Raw genomic sequence first — 17702 nt, forward strand, 5'->3', positions numbered from 1 at the left:
AAGCAATTACCTTTCTTGGTCGTTCTGCCACTTGTTGCATGAATACTTAGCTTATCTTAGTGCCCACATATATTGGAATTTTGTGAAACTCATATGATCTCGAATATTACTTTGGATTTTATTTCTCGTTCCTTAGTTCCGTCAGGTGCCACTTTATTATGGAGAGCATTTAGTTACGTCAGGTACCACTTTATTATGGAGAGCATACAATGTCGTAGTGAGACTCTTGTTACAAGACCATTATTTATTTAGGTCACTATGCTTTGTTTGAAGCCTTCTTCCTTATTTCCTCAGCTAGTCTTTCATTGTAGCATTTATGGAAGGCTCTCTGACTCAATAGGCATGACAAACTGTAATACCTCAATAAGCATGACAAACTGTAAGACCTCAACGGGCATGAAAACCCCAAAGTTTAGGCTATACATCGCATTTGTAAAAATCCCTAAAGGGCATACCCTCGGTGTAGACACCTAAACTATCGTTTGGGATAAAAAATGGCTACGGCCAAACGCACATGACTACGGTCAAAACGGCTGATACAACCAAAATGATGCGACTTGGGGATGCCCGACTATCGCTAAAAATCGTAGGCCACTACTTCGAATATACTTCAGAAAGAATCGGTTAAAACAAGCTTCCCTCAACAGGCAAAAACGAGCTCTGACCACGTCGGCTCCAAACCGTAAGAGTGTCGATCTACTCGACCTACGAGCTATGAACCTTACAAGGTGCTCGAAAAATCGCCAACAATGACTTGAAATCGAGGTTCCTCTAGAACCGACGACGGGTCAGGCAAAAATACTCTAAAAAGACCTTAACGAGCGGAAACAAAGCCTACAAAAAAGCCCATGGGAAAAAATAGTGTAAGCGCCATTGTCGCCAGCTAAGCAAGCCTACGGGCCTCATATTGAAAGGTATCTACGACCAAACAACGTAAGAGCTATTGTCGCTAACTAAACAAAATTGACAACTTGAGGATTAAAATGAGCTCGAATCGTAACCCGATTTGAAGATCGGATCCAAAATAGTTAACTATGAATGCCTCTTGGCCACATACTGAAAGGTCTCAACGACCAAATGGAATAAGTACCACTATCGCCGGCCAAAAAATCGAAGAAATTTAAGGGTCGATTACATCTTGAATCGCAACACGACTCGGAGATTGGACCCGAAAACTGCAATACGCCTAAGGGAATGGCATATATGCCACTATCGCCGGCCAGAAAATTGAGGAAATTTAAGGGTCGATTACAACACGAATTGCAACGCAACTCAGAGACTGGACCCGAAAACTGGAATACGCCTAAGGGCACGACATAATAACCACTGTCGTCGGTCGGGAAATCAAGGAAATCTAAAGGTCGATTACAACTCGAATCGCAACGTGACTCGAAGACTGGACCCGAAAACTGCAATACGCCTAGGGGCATGGCATAAGTGCCACTATCACCGGCCAAGTAAACCTCTGGGCCACGCACCCATAAGGTCACTTCGACCCAGAGCACAAAGGGTCATCATTATCCGCCCACGTAGGCAGGAAAGAGCTTGAGGGTCAATTGAAGTTCGAGTCACAATGCGACTCGAAGACTGGACCCAAAATAGTTGGAACGGCAAATGCCCATGGGCAAGAGATAAAAACGATTGCTACCTGTCAGCACGTGCTCAAAAAATTCGAGGGTAAGAAGGCTTGAGCCAGAGCCCGACTCGGAGACTAAGCCTAAACAGTCGCGCCAAGCACGGAGGCCCCAGCACCTGCTCGTGCCAATGATCGTACTTTAGAGCCCTCAGGTCTGTCCAATCCATTCCGGTCCTATGAGGACCTTGCCAAACACTAAAAGCAGTCGGCCTGACTGAAAGCAACAACAGAAAAAAGGTACAGGAGAAATAAAGCTTCAAGTTTCTTCTTATGTATTACATGAGCGAAAAAAGCGCATTCTCCATCTACAGGCATGCCCTACGTATGTCAGAGACAAAGTGACAAAATGGCAAAGTCCAAAGCGACAAATTGGCAAAGTCTAAAGAAACAAAATGGCAAAGTCTAAAGCGACAAAATGGCAAAGTCTGGAGCGACAAAATGGCAAGGTCTACACTCTGCGCTAAAGAGCTACATGTTATCGAGTTAGCCCTCCGTAACGTCAACAAAAATGACCGAGCGTCACGCTCATCCGCCATTGCTCGAGCCAATTCCTCCGAGAGGACGAAACACCTTGCACTGACTTCCTCGAGTACCTCTCTTTGGGAGCTACAACGAACATATTCCTCGATCCTCTTTCCCCAGTCGAGGGCTCGCTTTATCTTAGCTTGGGCATCAACATCATCCTTCATACGAATCGCCATCTCACGATCGGCCTTGGTTTAGCTTAGTGTCGCTTCGGCCTGAGCATCAATTATCTCAGCTCTGACTTTCGAGCGATTAGATTCAAGTTTCCCAATCATATCCGCTTGAACTTTGGCATTGTCATGAGTCAAGCGGAGTTGGACCTCGAAGGTAGGAACCTTAGCTGAGGCACTCATATCCTCCAAAGTTTGAGCCTGCACTAGAGCTTTTAGCTCCCCGTAAGCAACTCTGACACGGTTGACGTCGCCTTCGAGGTACTCTAAAGGCCTCCCCCTTCCTATACAACTGATATGACAAAAGAGGTTAGCCTTAAGGTTAGAAAGGAGAGAAGCACGTACTACAGGAAGTTACCTGCTCCATCAAATAGCTCTCATAGTTTGAGCTCTGGTACGCCTCATATCGCCAATGTTGCAGCTCAACTTCCTTCTCCTCGCTAAGGAACCTAAGGGATTCGCCCTCATCCAGAATTTTCTGAGGCTTGGCCCCTTGATAGAGCAGCTCAGACCTAAGCCTATCACAGGCCTGCACAAGAAAGGTTCAATAGAGGGAGGAGGACACGAGGCACAGGGAAACTGTACATAACTCACCACAAAGTGAAGCCGACGGACTTCCTCGAAGTCGAAACACACTCCTATTAATCTTGCCCCTGCGGCCCTAGAAGAACCGGCCTCAGGCACGGCGTATTCGCTCAAAGGAACCTCCGGTTGTTGATCAGGCTCTCCGGGAGCAGTGGACCCGGGCGATGCCCCTTCCTCAGAAATGTGAGCCTGACCAGCACCACTAAAGGCTTTGTCACACCGCGGGTGCCTCATCCCAAGGAACCGCCTGATATTTGCAAACGGCGAATCCAGCACAAATGGAAGGGGAAAATATTACCCCGGGTATGCAAAGGTAAGACAAAGGCAGCATACACACATACCTTGGTACTGCGCTCCCCGTTCGGTATGAAGTACAACTCACCACCTACGCTCGTCACAAGACGAATGGGTCACCAGCTTCCGGACCCAGCTAGGCAGATCATGGACTTCACCCGGCGTCCACGAAGTTGCTACAACAAGGGAGACAACATTATTACTCAGCTGATTTTCACTATAGGCGAAATCTGAAAAAGCGCCAAACGCCTCACTCACATGCATAATTCCACCTTCGGGAAATGGAAAAATCTCCACAAGGATAATGTCGGTCATCCGAACCCGGATAAAACAACTGGCCCACTCTCGATCCCCTCTTTCCTTGTCATAAAAAACAAAGGGCATGGACGAGGAACATCTCAGAGTTAGCAGGCCTCGACGATAAAAGGGCCGATATAGCATGACAAGGTAATCAAGCATGAATTCAAGCCCGACCTTCTCCTCGAAGAACATCATCATCAATGTTGTTCGCCAAAACGACGGGTGAATCTATGCAAGGGTAACCCGATACTTCAAGCAAAAATCAAGCACGACCCTATCAGGGGGGGCAAAGGTGAAAGAGTATAGGTATATGCTCAAGAATCCATCGGTGGAGTCCGTAATGCCCTCGTCTGGGGGAAAGAACCTGCAGTGTCATCCCCTCGCTCCACCCGCAGTATCTCCTCACCATCTCCAAGTGTTACTCTCTTATCAAGGACGTCGTATCTAGAGCGAACTCCCTCGGTTCCTGAGCACTAGGAGCAGCACCCCCCGCCCCCTGTCGGATCGGCCCCTAGGTGGTTTCTATGACTATGGTGAAACTAACAGGTCAAATCAAGCGCGTGCACCAACACTTTTTGCGCCTAAAGAGATGAAGTACCCTGTGCTAAAGCAAAATGGCGGCTATCTAAAAATAGTGAAGTCTTACGAAAAAGCCGAAGCCACCCCACATATATGCGATAAGCAGCCCGAGAAGCCAACAACCTCGATATAAATCGATAGGTCAATACCCGATCTAGAAAGCATCCTTCAACGAGGAGTCAAGACTCGAGGGGCCATTCGTATTATCTCCGAGCTCAAGATAGCACTCTACGTCAAGAACCCCTGTCCCAAAGAAGTCGGACTTCGGGAAGCTTTAAACGCCAACACTTGACGGAAGGCAAGTACCTGGTCTCATGATCCCATCTTTATGAAAAGAGGAATAAACACAGGAAGCTCCAATCACAAAAGCTCCACGAAGGTCCGAGGAAGTGCCCGAATACAGGCAAACTCCTCAGAAGAAGTCTATCCTATACATTCTAAAGGGGCTATCTACATCAAGACCAATAGGGGCCCCCGAGTACCTGAAGATGACCTTCATCCAAGGTAACATTTTTGAAGGACCCAAAATTCGACACATGATCTCCATACAACTCGGAGGGCCTCGATAGCCCGAACCTATCAGATCAATCCAAGATTGGTCCGAAGTACGACGATGGATTCAGATGAGAGCTACGCCAATACGCAGAAGACCGGGATGGACGTCCGTGCCCAAGCCCGATATTAGCAGCCAACAAACAAAAGAAAGCTTGTATCTATTCTCGGATGGATCTTCCCTGTGCTGTATGAGCCATATATAGTACTGAGTGGTTGAGTATTTGAGAGTGTGAACACATGAGGCTGATAGCGTGGTGCATTCCATACAACATGTGCATTGTCATGCAGAGGTAGTAGTGATATATTCTTTACACTGTTCGTATCTACTGTTGATACTCAATTTTTCCTTGTATATTTTTCAATATGCAAAATAATTTCAAAATAGCATATATATATATATATATATATATATATATATATATATGCATATATAAGCATGTCCAAGTGTTTTATTATTTTTCAATAATTTTAAAGGTTATAAATTGATTTATTTCTTCCTTTTTTATCCATAAAATCCCCAGTAATTATTCAAAATTATTATTTTTGATAATTCATCTATTGAATTTTTATATTTATGTCAAAATATGGCTAATGTAATTTTTACATATTTTTAAAATTTTATTTTGTATTTTTCAAGCTAAATTGCATATAATTGCAATATTAGCCCTTTTAAGGTTTAATTAGGTTTTATATTCATAAAATGGGATACTGTATTTTTAAATTGTTAATTATATATTATAAATCATTTTAGTGCTTTCAATTTGTTTTCAGAAATTATCTACTATTTTTTATAAAATTCAAATGGAAAAGTGGTTATTTAACTCGTTGCCACATTTGTATTTTAATTATAACCCAAATCAGGCCCCAATTCCCCTATCCTAATTTTAATTAAATCCGACCCTGGCCAAATTTTAACCCTACCGAAACTCGGATCCCCACCTACCTCATTTAATCCAGGCCGTTGATCATTCAGATCAACGACCACCATTCCACCTGCCTAAAATAAACATAAATGACCCCTTACCCTAAATCACTTCTCACCACCCACCGCCCATAAATCCCCTTCCTCTCCAATTCTCTCTGCAACCTCACCTAAACCCTAGGCTCCCCCACCCAAATCCACCATAATCCCTTTCAATCCCCCTCAATCCATGGACTCATACGGCGGTTTGAGACATATACTCGTCTCCTATGTATATTGGTTACCTGTTTTTTGATTCTATGGACAAATCTTGAAGAGATCTGGTCCAGTCCTTGCTCAACTTCTATCCATGGCCTTTCTCCAGCCATCCATAGCCAATCGAGTCAGATACATGGCTTTTCCGACTAGATCGGTAACTTTTTCTCACTTTTCGGGGTCCTATGAAACCCTAGCTTTAAGAGCTTTCTAATTTTTCTTTCCTATCTGGCTTAGATCTGTGCATGTTATGACCTTCTTGGTACTTTCTCCAAGGTTCTTCGATTTTATTTCAAAGTGACTCTTCGTTTTCAAATTAGGGTTTCTTAACCTCTTTTAAAAAGATCTCTTCTTCAATTTTCAGTATTGTTTTGTGATTCTACTATGTTTACATAATTTGTTCATGTTTTTCTACTACCTAGTTCATTGTGTTAAAACCCTAGGAATCTTTTTTGGGTTCTGAAGCTGTCTTTGTTTGTCTTGCATATGTACTGATTTCGACTGAGTTCTTTGTGTTTAGATCCTTCTCTTTGTTTAACTTGACTGATTCTAAAGTTCTTACCTCTTCAACTTAGCTCTATCAAAACCCCTAAGCCCTTATAAATTTTTCTTCACTTATTGCTATAAGTTTAAAGACTTTTCTTGTTTCTAGGTGTTGATCTCATTTACCTGTTACTGTGGTTTCTTCACTTTTGATTCTATGTGACTACTTGACTTGTTGACTACCATACTTCTAGTAGATTCTTTTACTACTGAGCCCTAACCTACTCATGTTACTGTTGTATGATTGTGGGCACCTAGTTGTTCCTTTTGTCAATACGGTTGGCTTTGGGTGTTCAGTCTTCTCTATTGATATGGCAAAGTTCAGAATCATAATTCTTTCTTGACTGATATTGATTTCCTCAAGTTACAACTGATTGCAAATATTTTTTCATAAACCCCTGGTTTCACTTGTTTTGTTTAAATTGACTGATTTATTTCCTTTAGCGTGATGTTTTACCTTTCCTAAACTCTTTCCCCAATTAAGTATATTTTGTACTTAGACTCAATTATTTACCATATGCTTTCAATATCCCCTATATATAGTCAGAAATCAATCTTTCTCAAACTGATTTCTTTTCTTAATTAACCATGTTAGTATCTGTTTGAGCAGTGATCCCTTGACTAAAGGGAAGTGCTTGTGTTAATTGATTCTGATTGTGATTATTTTCATGTTTATGCTAAAACCTTACTTGTTACCTTATTCTCTACTCGTTTTCAAAACCATAAATACCCCAATGCTTTCATTAACAAGACACGAACAAATGAGTTCAAAAAAACACACACTTACACATTCAAACTCTCTTTCTTTTCTCTATTACTTATGTTATTGCCTTGTCTAGCTGGCTGAAGGCCAAGGCTAGACTTTGGAACACTAATTGCCTTACTTCTTTTTCTCTAATTTGCTCCTTCAATCGGTACGCTCCTAATTTAAAATCTGAGACTCAACTTATGTGTTCCCTTGCTGTAAATCACTGCCTCTTTCTAACTTAATGGCTCATGCTGTTGAGTTGAACTATTTGTTTACTGCTTTATTCAGCATGCTTAAAATTCTTCCCTTCTTTAAAAGTGGTCAGCATGTTTACCTGTTCCTGTTTCTATCCTTCAACTAGCATGTCTATAATGTGCCTAATGCATGACTAATTGTGTGCTTCTGCTTTGGGTCCTCTATGTCCCAAACCCCTATCCCTTCCATGTGTTTATTTCTGGTTGGTTTGAGATTATGCCAGCATCAGCTATTGTTGCACATGTCCAAACCAGACCCCTGCTGGGGTTATGTGTTTACAGACAAATGTTTATGTGTCCCTAAGTCCCTTGACCCTTTGTGTGTCTACGGATTCTGTGTGTTTGAGTGATGTTTATTACTACAATTGATTTCAATCACCTCTATCACTGATTACTTTCAAAAAATGGACTTGCTAGTCCAGTTTTGAACAAACTCTTTTTTAAACCATGTGTTCTGCACTTCCACTATACTCTTAGAATCTAGGTACTGCCCCTCTTGTGCGAGCCTTGCTTTGGGACCCTTGAGCTCTCTCTGAACCTGGACGTATAAGGGTTGGCTCTTCCACACTACACTTACTCTATTTGGTTATGCAATATCTAGGTGTGAGCACTGCCCGGGATCCCTTGAGGTCCTTAGGGAACTCTGACACACCCAGTTATGAGAAAGGCTTTTGAATTACATTGGCATTTGAGGTGGTTTATTCCATAACTCAGAGAGGAAGTCAGAAACAGGCTTCCTATGGTTGTAACTTCTTATGTTTGCATTTTTTATGTAATTCAATCATTTGGTCTGTAATAATTTATAAACAAATATTGGGGATTAGTGAAAAAGGGTAGGTAGTTGTGTATTATGGGTAAATTGGGTAGATAACATGCCTATAGGGTCTCTTTGGTTTAAAATAAATTCTGCATGCTTTACTTTCACACAATTAGAAACCATGTCTATAGGATCTAAATGGCTTTAATAATAGATAGCATGCGTATAGGGTTAAAATCAGCTTTATAATTAGGTATTATGCTTATAGGGTGTAAAGTAATTGAAGCTCAGTTTTCATTACAGCATATATTCAAATTCGTCTCCATAGAAATCATGCCTATAGAACTTAAAACCAGTTTAGTTGGAGAAGTAGTTTAATTCATGTTGTTTATTCTGAATTGGATTAGTCAATTAATCTGTTACTTCTTTAACAAGTTTTCAAACACTACCTTAAATTAATACCGTAGAAAGCATGTCTATAAGATCTCAAGTTGTCTGTTTAAAATTAATCATTGTTTTACTGCATTCCTAATCAATATAGATATCATGCTCACAGGACATCACTATTACGCCTAGGCAAGCCTTAGGTAATAATTCGAACAAAAGAATTGAAATGTCTTTCTTTAATTATCAACTACTACAACCAACAGGCAGGTTTGATTCAGACTTCTTATATGAGTCATGTAATAAATTTGGTTCTGCTTCAACAACTTAAACACCCTGCTTTAATTCAGACCTTGACTATGTATAAGTCATGCTATCTATATGCATTATTTGTGGATGTATAACTGAGACTTCTATCTGCCTACATGTTTTCCCTAATTGCAGTCTTACATGTTTGGTATGTCGCTTTAGCATTTTTACCTTTAAACCTGAGGTCTGCTAGAACCTCCTTATTTTAGGAATATGAGTCCTAAAATTCCTCTGGGAATGATAGGAAGGGACGGGTAGCAACATGCAATAAGAGTCGAGACTAATCATCGCTCTAATTACCTTTATGGGGTGGGAAAGGGTAGATATGGATATGATGACCGGTGCATTAATACCACATTTATCCCCTCTTTTGAGGAGTGTCATTCCGAGTATTGCATTGACGTGATCCATATTACAAACAAACCTAAAACCCCTTCCCTTTTACAAGTATGTTTAAATTATAACTTTTTCTCACCTCTTCTTAGTTGTTTTCTTACATATGTGTATTCAAACTTAAATCCCCTACTATTTGAGCCAATACATGCCTATTTGTTAATTGTACAAATTAATAAAAGTGTCTGACCGGAAACCACACTAGTGGATCCTGAGGGGTGCCTAACACCTTCCCCTTGGGATAATTTCAAGCCCTTACTCTATCTCTGGTTGTCCAAACGTAGTTAGAAATGAACCCTATAGATGTCCTAATGCACCTTAAATCATTAGGTGACGACTCTTCAAATGCAAACCCCGTTCCCAAAAGGAATGAGTTATCCCATACCAAATGTCATAAACCTGATTTTTCGATGTGAAGATGAAAAAAGGGGGCGTGACAGCATGGCGACTCTGCTGGCGATTTTTAGTATTTTACCATTGCAGATTGTTCTTGTGAATTTGTACCTCCCTTATGTGCAATTACTTGTTTAAATTTCTTTAAGCATTTAATTTCTTTTTAAACTGCAAAACTGACATATCTTTCTTGTTTTCTTCCTTTAACTGCTACTTTAAATTATGGAACTACTGTATATATCTCTTTCTTAACGTGCAAATACATGTCAACATTCTTTTAATTATTGCATAATCATGCTCAACATCATACTCCACTCATGCCAAACAAATACTATAGCAACGCTTTTAATGAGTGGTCGCGCTCTTCTTATATCATTACCCTCTAATTTCAGAAAGGCATATTTGCGGTAAAACTAGTCGATCAATGGTGTAGTCGACAGTTCTGTGCCTTCCCCCTTGAGTTGTCCGCTCAAGGGTGCCAGTCTAAAACCCCATAGAAAACCTTACTCTGTTTAAATTGTGCATGCATCACGGTCAAACCTAGCCGGGTCAGTTATGTTGTCCACATAATAATCCTTTAAGATAGCCTTGTCCAAAAGTCCACTGGGTTTCCCTAAACCCACACAGACATCATCATATTCTGTGCATTTATTTGGAGAACCAAATGCTTCATGCTAATTGTTGATATTAAATAGTCGAGTCCGGTGGGGGTAAGGGCCTAACCTTGTTTGTCTTGCAGAAAATGACGCACGAGTTCCCCAATTTCGGTATGATTAGCACGCCCCCACTCTTGGTAGACTGGTGGGGGAGTCTTCCATCAAATGACTAAATCAATAAGTGGAAAGAGAGGGCCACCAAAGCTAGCGAAAAGTTGGAATATCTGGAATACAGTGTGCTGGAATTGAAAGGAAAAGTGAGGAAGAGAGTCAACGACTGCCAGAACGCTCAGGGAAATGAAGGAGAACACCTAGGAAAGGCCTTTTTACTGGTGAACCTACGCGAACTGGAGGATTTGATCAACGAGAGCATTCAACCTGAGGAAGGTCCTTCTGTGACCAAGTAGATAGGAGTTTACTTTTTCGCTTTATAAATGTAATAAGGCCAATGGCCATTAGTGACTTTTATTTCTTGTTAATTTAGTGTCGTTCTAGGATTCGTCTATTTCTATCAATAAAATAAGGCATTTAGCATCTAAGTTCTCCAAATCAATTTGTCGCTAGGCCTACCTCGGGCACAAAAAGGTTCCCAAATCACTATTTTGTCGCTAGGAATCACTATTATGTAAACATAGTAGATCCATGGCATTTCCGGTTAGATCGGTAACTTTTCAAAGTCTTTCTCACATTTTGGGGTCCTCTGAAACCCTAGCATAAAGAGCTTTCCGATTTTTCTTTCAGATCTAGCTTAGATCTGTGCATGTTATGAACTTCTTGGTACTTTCTCAAAGGTTCTTCGATTTTATTTCAAAGTGACTCTTCGTTTTCAAATTAGGGTTTCTTAACCTCTTTTAAAAAGATCTCTTCTTCAATTTTCAGTATTGTTTTGTGATTCTACTATGTTTACATAATTTGTTCATGTTTTTCTACTACCTAGTTCATTGTGTTAAAACCCTAGGAATCTTTTTTGGGTTCTGAAGCTGTCTTTGTTTGTCTTGCATATGTACTGATTTCGACTGAGTTCTTTGTGTTTAGATCCTTCTCTTTGTTTAACTTGACTGATTCTAAAGTTCTTACCTCTTCAACTTAGCTCTATCAAAACCCCTAAGCCCTTATAAATTTTTCTTCACTTATTGCTATAAGTTTAAAGACTTTTCTTGTTTCTAGGTGTTGATCTCATTTACCTGTTACTGTGGTTTCTTCACTTTTGATTCTATGTGACTACTTGACTTGTTGACTACCATACTTCTAGTAGATTCTTTTACTACTGAGCCCTAACCTACTCATGTTACTGTTGTATGATTGTGGGCACCTAGTTGTTCCTTTTGTCAATACGGTTGGCTTTGGGTGTTCAGTCTTCTCTATTGATATGGCAAAGTTCAGAATCATAATTCTTTCTTGACTGATATTGATTTCCTCAAGTTACAACTGATTGCAAATATTTTTTCATAAACCCCTGGTTTCACTTGTTTTGTTTAAATTGACTGATTTATTTCCTTTAGCGTGATGTTTTACCTTTCCTAAACTCTTTCCCCAATTAAGTATATTTTGTACTTAGACTCAATTATTTACCATATGCTTTCAATATCCCCTATATATAGTCAGAAATCAATCTTTCTCAAACTGATTTCTTTTCTTAATTAACCATGTTAGTATCTGTTTGAGCAGTGATCCCTTGACTAAAGGGAAGTGCTTGTGTTAATTGATTCTGATTGTGATTATTTTCATGTTTATGCTAAAACCTTACTTGTTACCTTATTCTCTACTCGTTTTCAAAACCATAAATACCCCAATGCTTTCATTAACAAGACACGAACAAATGAGTTCAAAAAAACACACACTTACACATTCAAACTCTCTTTCTTTTCTCTATTACTTATGTTATTGCCTTGTCTAGCTGGCTGAAGGCCAAGGCTAGACTTTGGAACACTAATTGCCTTACTTCTTTTTCTCTAATTTGCTCCTTCAATCGGTACGCTCCTAATTTAAAATCTGAGACTCAACTTATGTGTTCCCTTGCTGTAAATCACTGCCTCTTTCTAACTTAATGGCTCATGCTGTTGAGTTGAACTATTTGTTTACTGCTTTATTCAGCATGCTTAAAATTCTGCCCTTCTTTAAAAGTGGTCAGCATGTTTACCTGTTCCTGTTTCTATCCTTCAACTAGCATGTCTATAATGTGCCTAATGCATGACTAATTGTGTGCTTCTGCTTTGGGTCCTCTATGTCCCAAACCCCTATCCCTTCCATGTGTTTATTTCTGGTTGGTTTGAGATTATGCCAGCATCAGCTATTGTTGCACATGTCCAAACCAGACCCCTGCTGGGGTTATGTGTTTACAGACAAATGTTTATGTGTCCCTAAGTCCCTTGACCCTTTGTGTGTCTACGGATTCTGTGTGTTTGAGTGATGTTTATTACTACAATTGATTTCAATCACCTCTATCACTGATTACTTTCAAAAAATGGACTTGCTAGTCCAGTTTTGAACAAACTCTTTTTTAAACCATGTGTTCTGCACTTCCACTATACTCTTAGAATCTAGGTACTGCCCCTCTTGTGCGAGCCTTGCTTTGGGACCCTTGAGCTCTCTCTGAACCTGGACGTATAAGGGTTGGCTCTTCCACACTACACTTACTCTATTTGGTTATGCAATATCTAGGTGTGAGCACTGCCCGGGATCCCTTGAGGTCCTTAGGGAACTCTGACACACCCAGTTATGAGAAAGGCTTTTGAATTACATTGGCATTTGAGGTGGTTTATTCCATAACTCAGAGAGGAAGTCAGAAACAGGCTTCCTATGGTTGTAACTTCTTATGTTTGCATTTTTTATGTAATTCAATCATTTGGTCTGTAATAATTTATAAACAAATATTGGGGATTAGTGAAAAAGGGTAGGTAGTTGTGTATTATGGGTAAATTGGGTAGATAACATGCCTATAGGGTCTCTTTGGTTTAAAATAAATTCTGCATGCTTTACTTTCACACAATTAGAAACCATGTCTATAGGATCTAAATGGCTTTAATAATAGATAGCATGCGTATAGGGTTAAAATCAGCTTTATAATTAGGTATTATGCTTATAGGGTGTAAAGTAATTGAAGCTCAGTTTTCATTACAGCATATATTCAAATTCGTCTCCATAGAAATCATGCCTATAGAACTTAAAACCAGTTTAGTTGGAGAAGTAGTTTAATTCATGTTGTTTATTCTGAATTGGATTAGTCAATTAATCTGTTACTTCTTTAACAAGTTTTCAAACACTACCTTAAATTAATACCGTAGAAAGCATGTCTATAAGATCTCAAGTTGTCTGTTTAAAATTAATCATTGTTTTACTGCATTCCTAATCAATATAGATATCATGCTCACAGGACATCACTATTACGCCTAGGCAAGCCTTAGGTAATAATTCGAACAAAAGAATTGAAATGTCTTTCTTTAATTATCAACTACTACAACCAACAGGCAGGTTTGATTCAGACTTCTTATATGAGTCATGTAATAAATTTGGTTCTGCTTCAACAACTTAAACACCCTGCTTTAATTCAGACCTTGACTATGTATAAGTCATGCTATCTATATGCATTATTTGTGGATGTATAACTGAGACTTCTATCTGCCTACATGTTTTCCCTAATTGCAGTCTTACATGTTTGGTATGTCGCTTTAGCATTTTTACCTTTAAACCTGAGGTCTGCTAGAACCTCCTTATTTTAGGAATAGGAGTCCTAAAATTCCTCTGGGAATGATAGGAAGGGACGGGTAGCAACATGCAATAAGAGTCGAGACTAATCATCGCTCTAATTACCTTTATGGGGTGGGAAAGGGTAGATATGGATATGATGACCGGTGCATTAATACCACATTTATCCCCTCTTTTGAGGAGTGTCATTCCGAGTATTGCATTGACGTGATCCATATTACAAACAAACCTAAAACCCCTTCCCTTTTACAAGTATGTTTAAATTATAACTTTTTCTCACCTCTTCTTAGTTGTTTTCTTACATATGTGTATTCAAACTTAAATCCCCTACTATTTGAGCCAATACATGCCTATTTGTTAATTGTACAAATTAATAAAAGTGTCTGACCGGAAACCACACTAGTGGATCCTGAGGGGTGCCTAACACCTTCCCCTTGGGATAATTTCAAGCCCTTACTCTATCTCTGGTTGTCCAAACGTAGTTAGAAATGAACCCTATAGATGTCCTAATGCACCTTAAATCATTAGGTGACGACTCTTCAAATGCAAACCCCGTTCCCAAAAGGAATGAGTTATCCCATACCAAATGTCATAAACCTGATTTTTCGATGTGAAGATGAAAAAAGGGGGCGTGACAGCATGGCGACTCTGCTGGCGATTTTTAGTATTTTACCATTGCAGATTGTTCTTGTGAATTTGTACCTCCCTTATGTGCAATTACTTGTTTAAATTTCTTTAAGCATTTAATTTCTTTTTAAACTGCAAAACTGACATATCTTTCTTGTTTTCTTCCTTTAACTGCTACTTTAAATTATGGAACTACTGTATATATCTCTTTCTTAACGTGCAAATACATGTCAACATTCTTTTAATTATTGCATAATCATGCTCAACATCATACTCCACTCATGCCAAACAAATACTATAGCAACGCTTTTAATGAGTGGTCGCGCTCTTCTTATATCATTACCCTCTAATTTCAGAAAGGCATATTTGCGGTAAAACTAGTCGATCAATGGTGTAGTCGACAGTTCTGTGCCTTCCCCCTTGAGTTGTCCGCTCAAGGGTGCCAGTCTAAAACCCCATAGAAAACCTTACTCTGTTTAAATTGTGCATGCATCACGGTCAAACCTAGCCGGGTCAGTTATGTTGTCCACATAATAATCCTTTAAGATAGCCTTGTCCAAAAGTCCACTGGGTTTCCCTAAACCCACACAGACATCATCATATTCTGTGCATTTATTTGGAGAACCAAATGCTTCATGCTAATTGTTGATATTAAATAGTCGAGTCCGGTGGGGGTAAGGGCCTAACCTTGTTTGTCTTGCAGAAAATGACGCACGAGTTCCCCAATTTCGGTATGATTAGCACGCCCCCACTCTTGGTAGACTGGTGGGGGAGTCTTCCATCAAATGACTAAATCAATAAGTGGAAAGAGAGGGCCACCAAAGCTAGCGAAAAGTTGGAATATCTGGAATACAGTGTGCTGGAATTGAAAGGAAAAGTGAGGAAGAGAGTCAACGACTGCCAGAACGCTCAGGGAAATGAAGGAGAACACCTAGGAAAGGCCTTTTTACTGGTGAACCTACGCGAACTGGAGGATTTGATCAACGAGAGCATTCAACCTGAGGAAGGTCCTTCTGTGACCAAGTAGATAGGAGTTTACTTTTTCGCTTTATAAATGTAATAAGGCCAATGGCCATTAGTGCCTTTTATTTCTTGTTAATTTAGTGTCGTTCTAGGATTCGTCTATTTCTATCAATAAAATAAGGCATTTAGCATCTAAGTTCTCCAAATCAATTTGTCGCTAGGCCTACCTCGGGCACAAAAAGGTTCCCAAATTAGGACATGATTTATATTCCCGCACTATGTGTTTAAATATTGCAAAACTTTTTATAGTCTTTACTGACTTGATTTCCTTTTGTTTTATTTCTGTTTTTATTATTCCCCTCCCCAAAGGTTAGTTCGTGCACTCTGACTTCATCATCTTATTTCACAAGATCCAGGGACACCTCTCAAGAATTGGACCATCAGGACAACCGAAGCCCAACGAGCCTTGGGGTAGCAAGGCTAAAACAAGCATTATTTATTGTTTTACTAAATGATTTTCCTTTCCACATTTTCAATTCAAACAATAAGATCTTCGATGTTCAAAGCAGTTGTTCAATTCATCAAAAGCACTTCTTATTTTCTTATGAATTAATATTTATTGCTATCATTTTCTTTCCCCACTTTACTAATACAACATTATTATTACTTATCTTGATGAACCAACGACTGTGACATGCAATGAGACAATGCAACAAACGGACATTGATTCAGAGGAAGATGACATACCTGATGAGATTGTTAGGGAAGTTGAGAACTTTGAGAACATGCCTAATTCCAACCTGGACGAGACCAAAATTGTCAACTTGGGAGATGAAGAAACTTCAAGGAAACATGAATCAGCGTTCACCTATCGCTATCAGAAAAGAAAGAATACACAAAATTTCTAAAGGAGAATGGGGACATATTCGCCTGGTCATATGACGACATGACTGGTCTGAGTACGTCCATTATAGCTCACAAACTGCCAACTGATCCAATGTGTCCACTGGTAAAGCAAAAGCTCAAAAAGTTCAAGCCTAATATGAGTTTGAAAATCAAGGAAGAAGTTACCAAGCAGGTCAAAGCTAAGGTTCTCAGGGTAGCAGAATACCCTACATGGTTAGCCAACATTGTGACGGTACCAAAGAAGGATGGGAAGGTTAGAGTCTGTGTCGACTATCGAATCTCAATCGGTCTAGTCCGAACGACGACTTCCCTTTACCAAATATACACATATTGATTGACAATTGTGCCAAGCATGAGTTACAGTCATTCATAGATTACTTCGCTGGTTATCATCAGATCTAGATGGATAAGGAAAATGCTGAGAAAATGGCTTTCATTAGGCCGTGGGGAATGTACTGCTACAAGATGATGCCATTTGGCCTGAAGAACGCAGGGGCCACCTACATAAGGGCCATGACTACCATTTTCCATGATATGATACACAAGGAGATAGAGGTATATGTGGACGATGTTATCATCAAATCCAAGAAGGCCACTGACCACATGGAAGATCTGAGGAAATTCTTAAATAGATTATGGAGGTACAACCTGAAACTAAACCCCGCAAAGTGTGCATTTGGGGTTCCTGCTGAGAAATTGCTTGGGTTTATTGGGAGCCGCCGAGGGATAAAACTAGATCCGTCAAAAGTCAAAGCTATTCAGGATCTACCACTGCCAAAGAACAAGAAGGATGTGATGAGCTTCTTGGGAAGGCTTAACTACATCAGCCGATTCATAGCACAGTCTACAGTTATCTATGAGCCAATCTTTAAGATGTTGAAGAAGTACACCGCTACCAAATGGACCGATGACTGCCAAAAGGCCTTCGACAAAATCAAGGAGTACCTTTCAACGCCACCAGTCTTAGTCCCGCCCGAGCCACGTAGACCCTTACTACTCTACCTTACAGTGTTAGATGGAGCTTTCGGATGCGTTCTAGGGTAGCATTATGAAATGGAGAGGAAGGATCAAGCCATCTATTATCTCAGTAAGAAGTTCACCCCATACGAGGCCCGATATTCTCTATTGGAACGCACATGTTATGCTTCGACTTGGGTAGCTCAGAAGCTGAGGCACTACTTCTGCTCTTATACCACATATCTCATATCAAGAATGGATCCTTTTAAGTACATCTTTCAGAAGA

The sequence above is a fragment of the Nicotiana sylvestris genome, chromosome 7 (assembly GCF_000393655.2).
Source record: "Nicotiana sylvestris chromosome 7, ASM39365v2, whole genome shotgun sequence".
Classification (NCBI taxonomy): domain Eukaryota; kingdom Viridiplantae; phylum Streptophyta; class Magnoliopsida; order Solanales; family Solanaceae; genus Nicotiana; species Nicotiana sylvestris.